At 37.1% G+C, this 8,439-nt stretch overlaps 1 protein-coding gene across 1 annotated transcript in view; it reads right to left on the bottom strand.

Annotated features, from left to right (window-relative positions):
• The window catches only part of LOC106867430 (transcription activator GLI1), a 442,162-nt gene extending 435,527 nt beyond the window's left edge, over positions 1-6,635 (bottom strand). Inside the window, exon 1 of the mRNA XM_089364167.1 lies at positions 6,535-6,635. The gene's annotated coding sequence lies outside the window, so the exon portion shown is untranslated. The remainder of the gene's footprint in view (positions 1-6,534) is intronic.
• Between the last annotated feature and the right edge of the window lie 1,804 nt (positions 6,636-8,439).

Below are 8,439 nucleotides of genomic sequence, written 5' to 3' on the forward strand. Positions count from 1 at the left end.
GTTGTAACATCTCAATTGAAAATACTAACTTCTACAAAATATATATTGTTTCACTGGTTTCAACCAGAGGCTGGGGCCATGCTGAAGCACTGCCTTTATATATATATATATATATATATATATATATATATAAGTTTATGTATATATTAATATTATCTCAGTTTGAAAAAACCTTTGACAATGTAAATATGTAAATAGTTACCATGGGTAGCAAAAATTACACAGAAAACCAGGATATCACATCCGTTTTATAGGTAGAGATACCAAGTTGAAGTGATACATTTTGAGTAGATATGAATATATATATCTATATATATATATATATATATCTGTAAAAATATGTGACACTTATTTGGTAGCCATGATAAAACTCCGAGTTTTGGATGCCAGGGTTGGAACCCACGCCAACATCTCTTCAGTTATCCGGCCATTGAAAATTCCCATGAAAAATGACCGTTAAACAAAGGGAAAATACTGTGTGGTTGACCGTTATTAAAACAAAAGAGCTATTAGAATGACCGCTAAGTAAGGGGAGGGGGTAATGGTAAGGGAGTAGAAAAGTCTATAGTGTTTGCGTAAGCGCACCAATCCGTACATTCGCCTATACGTATATACTAAACCACCCTCGCTTGAAACACACACATGCTCAAGCACATACTCGTCAAAAACTACAAAAGCACTGCACAAATGGTTACAGAATTCTCCCAAAACTTACTCTAGCTTAGCCCTGTCCAAGCAGACATATTATGAAAAGTATCACAGACCACGACACAAGGACTTTTTCCAAGTATTTTGTATCTTGGATCACATTATCTAATATTATATGTCCTTCAATTTTATTGATTGTAACAAGCGATTTAAGGGATATTTGGTTGCTATTTCTTGAAGTGGAGTGACCGTGTGTAGTTAGTGTGTTGCCACGATGGTACCATTAGTTTGTTGCAAGGCTTGAGACATTTTTTGCGACTAATCACATGGCTGTCTTGTCATGATACTCCATGACCTCACTGCTTATTTGTGATCACCTAAAAAACTTCAACGATCTGAACAATTGCCAAAATGCAGCAAAAAGAAAGCTTGGAAGATTTTGATAAATATTACCATTAGAAATATCATACGAGTAAATCCAAAAACAGTCTTTGATAATATCATAGCATTTACAAACATTTTACAAAAGAATGTATATTTAGATTTTGTATTTTAGTTGAAAGGTTCTTGATGTGAATCTCTGTGTTGAAACAGATTTTGTGGTATCTCAAGAGGGTCATTATTCCAATAATGAACACGCACTAGTCTTATTTCACTTCTTATTATTATCATTATTATTATTATTATATTGAAAGTGGAGAGCTGGCAGAATCGATACCACGCTTGACAAAATTCCACCGAGGCCGATTTTATCTTTCATCCTTTCAAGGTTGATAAAACAAATACCAGTCAAGTACTAGGCTCAATGTAATCAACTTACCTCTTCCCCACCAAAAACTGCTGGTCCCATCACAAATTGAAACTTATCGTTAGTCAATTGGTTAACTATTTAATCAAGTAACAAATCGATTGATTGTTTGTGTTGAAACAGATTTTGTGGTATCTCAAGAGGGTCATTATTCCAATAATGAACACGCACTAGTCTTATTTCACTTCTTATTATTATCATTATTATTATTATTATATTGAAAGTGGAGAGCTGGCAGAATCGATACCACGCTTGACAAAATTCCACCGAGGCCGATTTTATCTTTCATCCTTTCAAGGTTGATAAAACAAATACCAGTCAAGTACTAGGCTCAATGTAATCAACTTACCTCTTCCCCACCAAAAACTGCTGGTCCCATCACAAATTGAAACTTATCGTTAGTCAATTGGTTAACTATTTAATCAAGTAACAAATCGATTGTTTGTTCAATCAAGCAGTTAGTTTTGTCGAAACCCTTTTTGTTGCCATTCTTGACCTCATCTATGACATCCTCTCTCTACTGTAGGTCTGCTTCGGGTTTGTTGAAGCAGATCTGCAGAAGAGAGGGGATGTCATTAAGTCTGCTAACCTAGATATTGTGATTTCGTTTTAGAACACTGATTAAAAGTCCATGCAGACTGCGTTAACCTGGTTTAAACATCATCATACTAGGAAACAATTTTGATTGGTCATAAAAGGTGCTGAGTTTAGCTGATACATTTAACAAAAATTAAATCTGAAGTTAAAAAATTTTGAGCTTCTATTTAAGGTTCTGACAAGCAGGATTTTCAATTAGTTTCCATTTCAGATACATTTGTTCTGGTTTCTAAACTATCTGGATTTGAAGCTAAACATTATGATACACAATCCTTATTAGGCTTATAGCAGGACTTTTTTTTCACGTTTTGGGTGACAGGATTCCTAAACATATTCTCAAGTGTCTACTGGTAATTGTTTTTATATACTAGGAACTAAGAGACACTAAAACTATATCTATGCTCAATAAGTGACATTCTGTCGGTTACGACGATGAATGTTTCGGTTGATCCGATCAGCGGAACTGCCTGCTCGTGAAATTAATGTGCAAGTGGCTGAGCACTCCACAGATATGTGTATCATTAACGTGGTTCTCTGGGAGAGCCAGCGTAATACGGGATGTGACCAGATGGCTGGTCCTTTGAATTACAAGGTTAGAGGTACAATTCCTTTTTGCAAGCCGAGTGGACTGAAGCAATGTGAAATAAAATGTTCTGCTCAAGGAAACAACGCACCTCCAGGAATCGAACTCATGACCTTACAATTGTGAACTGAATACTCTAACCACTAAGCCGCATGTCTTCATTAAGCCCCTGTGCTTAATAACTTAAGGAAATTGCCGTTGAAAGAGTTGGGGATGCTATATTTATTTTAAGTAGTTACGTTTTATTAGCATATTTAAAATAGTGAGCATAAAACAAACCTAATGAGAAATACTATTGCATAATTATTTCTAATTTGCATATCCAATGTAGTGAACATCAAAACTCTAAAATTAACTCTTGCATAGTGTGTCAATGATGTTAACCTCAGTGATATATTTTAAAATTCATTATCAATTAAGGGTGGGAAACTTCTTAACAGGTGCATAGGAACCTATAAGGGAAACGTATTGTGAAAAATAAGAAATCTTTAATTTTATATAATTGTAACAATAGGATTTATATAAAATTAAATTACTAAATAAAATGAGCTTAATCTAAATTATCCGTGACAGATTAACTCATAACGTCTTGAGATTATCTCCCCTTCTCTTTAAGAGTCACTAACAGTCGCCACCAGATTTTTTGGGTTTTTTTGTAATCTTCCTCCAACTAAAAGGCAAATTTCAGTTCATAATTATTAGCAGTATTTTTACAACTTTACGTTCTGAGTTCAAATATCGCCCAGATCAACTTTGCCTTTCATCCTTTCGATGTCGATAAAATAAATATCAGTTGAACACAAGGGTCAATGTAATCGACTTAACCCCTCTCCTAAATCTGCTGGCCTTGTGCAAAAAGTATTATTATTCTTTTACTTGTTTCAGTCATTTGACTGTGGCCATGCTGGAGCACCGCCTTTAGTCAAGCAAATCGACCCCAGGACTTATTCTTTGTAAGCCTAGTACTTATTCTATTGGTCTCTTTTGCTGAACTGCAAAGTTACGGGGACGTAAACACACCAGCATCGGTTGTCAAGCGATGTTGGGGGGGGGGGGGGGACAAACACATACACACATACATATATATATATATATATATATATATATATATATATACGACGGGCTTCTTTCAGTATCCATCAACCAAATCCACTTACAAGGCTTTGGTCGGCCCAAGGCTATAGTGGAAGACACTTGCCCAAGGTGCCACACAGTGGGACTGAACCCGGAACCATGTGGTTCGTAAGCAAGCTACTTACTACACAGCCACTCCTATTATTATTATTATTATTATTATTATTATTATTATTGAGAAGGCTGAGACCTGGCAGAATCGTTAGCATGCCAGGCAAAATGCTTGGCGGCATTTCATCCGTTCTTACGTTCTGAGTTCAAATTCCGCCGAGGTCGACTTTGCCCTTCAACTTCTCAGGGTAAGTCGAATAAGTCTCAGTTGCTCACTGAGGTCGGTGTAATCGACTTGTTCTCTCTTTCACAATTTCAGGCCTTGTGTCTGTAGTAGAAAGGATTGTTATTAAGGCGGCGGCGAGCTGGCAGAATCATTAGAGCACCGGACAAAAATGCTCAGCAGCATTTCGTCCGTCTTTACATTCTGAGTTCAAATGCTGCCGAAGTCGACTTTGCCTTTCATCCTTTCGGGGTCGATAAAATAGTACCAGTCAAGAACGGGGGTCGATGTAATCGACTAACTCCACTTCCCTCCAAATTTCAGGCCATGTGCCTATAATAGAAAGGATTTGATCCGACTGTTAACGGAATCCATCGTGAAGATCGCTATCTTTAATATGCCTGGTGGCCATGGCGAAAGAAGTTGTATGGTGGACAAGATTGAAGGGACTAAAGACAAAACACTTTTCTCTTTGGCCAATCCCTCATCAACTTTGAGTTTCACTTGAAAAGGAAAATAAGGATGGAGAGGGAACTGCTACCTTCTAATAATTCTGAATGATGGATGAGAGGGGCAAGGATGGTGTGAGTGAATGGGCCTGCCCCAGAAGTCCCCAGAGCACCCGTGGTTTTAGGGGTTTTTTTCTGTGAGCAGCCCTCGAACGCCTCCTCTCTATTGAGGATTATACATTAAGATTGTTGGCTATCCTTCGTTTTGAGTCACAGAGTTGTCAATAATCTATCAGCTGTTAAGGTACAGCGTTCGGTAAATTCCGTAAAACGTTTTTATTTGTTTTTTGAATTGGAAATGTACATTTCGTTTGATGTCAGCATAAAGTGAAAGAAAAAGAAAATGAAAGGGACGTATGTATATGTTGAAGGGGGTGCAAGATAGAAAGTATGTGCGTATGTGTGCGTGTGAGAGAGAGAGAGAGAGAGAGAGAAAGAGAGAGAAAGAGAGAGAGAGAGAGATGGCGTAAATTTTATTTATTTACTTTTTCTCGCATCTTTTTTAGTGTGTTAGACTGAGAGAGAAAGAGAGAGAGAGGCGTGACGCTATCAAACACACACACACTCTCTCTCTGTCAATCATTCACCCCAAAAAGATGCGAGGAAAAATAAATTAAAAAATGTACTCTGTCACTCACTCTCTCCCTTACACATACACACATCAACACGCACCTTCTCTCTCTCTCACACACACACTTTCTATTTTGCACCCCTCTTTAACATATACACACGTCCCTTTCATTTTCTTTTTCTTTCACTTTATGCTGACATCAAACGAAATGTACATTTCCAATTCAAAAAACAAATAAAAATTTTTTACGGAATTTACCGAACGCTGTACCTTAACAGCTGATTGATTATTGACAACTGTGACTCAAAACGAAGGATAGCCAGATTGTTTTTTGCTATTACGTTAAACCTGAAAACAACACACACTCATACACATTCTGTTTTGTCCAGTCTTGTACTGTCCACAATGTTTTTCTTAATGTAAACTCTTTGTGGTCAATAAAGAAACCACCATCATCATCATCATTATTATTATAAAGACGGTAAACTAGCAGAATCGTTATCGCGCCAGAAAAAAAAAATGGCTAGCAGCATTCCTTTTTATTCTGAGTTCAAATGCCGCCGAAGTCGGCTTTGCCTTTTATCCTTTCGGGGTCGCTAAAATAAGCACCCGTCACGTACTGACTGGGGTCGATGTAATCAACTGTGGTGATGGGTGGGCGACATGGGGAAAAGGTTTTGGGAATTTTTTATTTTTTATTTTTCAGTTTTAAAATGCGGACGGTCCGATTCTGTCGTTCGTTTCTCTATAATTTCCAAATAACTTTTTAAATACTTCGAAATCAAAATTGGGCGCATATGGTGAAGACGTAACCCATCCGCTCCCGTACATTAAATAAGCCTTCAAGCAGTCTATCCACATGCTAGAAATAATAACCAAATCTCACACAAACTCTTTATCGCACATATTTTTTAATAAATTCCCGCGGTAAAGAAGAGGTATTATAAAAAAGTTAAAATAAAAAAAGTTATTGCCAGGAACTTGGGCTTCTAGCCAAACAAATGCGTTGCTCATCTTGTAAAACTATACTGAGCAAAATTTACAAAGTGAAGCGGGCTGGAAGATCTCACTCAGAGCGCAGTTTCAGTGCAACAAGAAAAGTTGTAAGAAGCCGGCAAAAAACGAACTACCACTTCGAAAAAGAACTTGGTTTGGCCATAGCAGTTTGTCTGGCATAAAGTTAAAATAAAGTGTTCATTTTTTTTTTTTTTTTTTTTTTACAACAGAAAGTGTTAGAAATTTCTAAAGTGTCTTTTTTTTTTTTTCCCAACAAAATGAAACTTGAAAGAGCATTTAGAAAAAATTTGAGTACCGAAATAAAACCCAAATCGCCAACAAACTCTCTTGACACACACCCGCACATACAACACGAATTCGTTGAAAATATCAAAGAAATTTGATGTTACATACCGTTGGAATTTACGAAGAATAAACCTCGGAATTGTGTTTGAAACATTGTACTCCATTTCGAAATATCGCGCAGTGACAGAAAATGAAACTATATGAGTGCGCATGCACAATACCCGAAAGGGAAATCAGCTGACACAACAAAACAAAGAAATAAAAAAAAAAAATAAATGAACACTTTATTGTAACTTTCTACCACATAAAGAGAAACGAACGACAGAATCGGACCGTCTGCATTTTAAAACCGAAAATTAAAAAAAAAAAATTTCCCAAAACCTTTTTCACATGTTGCCCACCCATCCCTACACCACTGCCAAAGTTTCACTTTCAGCGTAGCAGTCAACGTATGTGCGATGGCGAAAAGGGTTTCGAAACTTCGTGTTTATGTCGTAGACTGCGAGGGTAGAGGGAGGGGTAATTTTTTTTTTTTTTTTTAATTGAAATTTTACAAAAATTTTTGGAAATTTTTTTCAGATTCATAATCTCCGTAATTTTCCACATATTTTGAAAAAAAAAAAAAAAAACTGAAAAAAGTCTCAAAAATGAAGAAAGAAATTGGGGGGGGGGGGGGGTGAAATTTTGAAATGCCGATTTTTGCCAATTTTTACTTTTTTTTTTTCAGATTCGTAATGTCCGTACCCGAAAACGTGTTTTTTTTTTCTTTTCTTATAGTTCCAGCTGAGAGCTGCGGCCATGCTAATGCACCGCCGTTTCTGTAAAGAAAAAAAAAATATTAAAAAATAAAGGGTAGTTTTTTTTGGGGGGGAGGGGTCTAAAGGAAGTCTGCCATATTTTGATACATCGTTTTTGTAGAGTTTCTTTCGAAAACTTGAGGTTTAACTCTCAAACAATTTTCACAGCAGAAACTCAGTATGTTTACATATACAAAAATGGAGTTTATATACACAACATAGAGCTTACATATACAAAGCAGAGTTTACCTATACAAAATATTGTTTACATACATAAAATAAAGTTTATATATACAAAACAGTATTGACAGAGTTTAATGTACACAGAATAGAACTTAGGCAGAAAACAGTGTTTATATACACACATAGAATGGAAACCGTAATTTGCTTCTTCTGTTTAGCGTCAGGTCACCCGTGATCCAGAAGATATATTGATCATGCAGATGTTGCAGTCAAGATCATGTTTTATTTAATTTTTTTTTATTCGACAATGTATCTAGGACCAATGTCGCCTTTCATCTTTTGTTTATTCATTTAGAAAAAATAATAGAAGAGCAGCGGTTCCCAAACTGCGTTATTGTTCGCAATCGTGCTGTGCGTATGGATCTAGGTGTGCCATGAAATTAATAGAATTGTGTTTTAAAAAATGTGATTATAAACTGATATTTTAAACATCCTTTCTTCTATAGACACATGGCCATAAATTTTTTTTTGGGGGGGGGGGGCTAGTCGATTACATCGATCCTAGTGCTTAACTTGTGGAGGCGCAATGGCCCAGTGGTTAGGGCAGCGGACTCGCGGTTACAGGATCGCGGTTTCGATTCCCAGACCGGGCGTTGTGAGTGTTTATTGAGCGAAAACACCTAAAGCTCCACGAGGTTCCTGCAGGGGATGGTGGCGAACCCTACTGTACTCTCTCACCACAACTTTCTCTCACTCTTACTTCCTGTTTCTGTTGTGCCTGTATTTCAAAGGGTCAGCCTTGTCACACTGTGTCACGCTGAATATTCCCGAGAACTACGTTAAGGGTACACGTGTCTGTGGAGTGCTCAGCCACTTGCACGTTAATTTCATGAGCAGGCTGTTCCGTTGATCAGATCAACTGGAACCCTCGACGTCGTAAGCGACGGAGTGCAAACAACAAGTGCTTAACTGGTACTTATTTTATCGATCCCGAAAGGATGGAGGGCAAAGTCGACCTCGGCGGAATATGAAG

Source organism: Octopus bimaculoides, chromosome 16 (genome assembly GCF_046866305.1).
Source record: "Octopus bimaculoides isolate indiv1 chromosome 16, ASM4686630v1, whole genome shotgun sequence".
Taxonomy (NCBI): domain Eukaryota; kingdom Metazoa; phylum Mollusca; class Cephalopoda; order Octopoda; family Octopodidae; genus Octopus; species Octopus bimaculoides.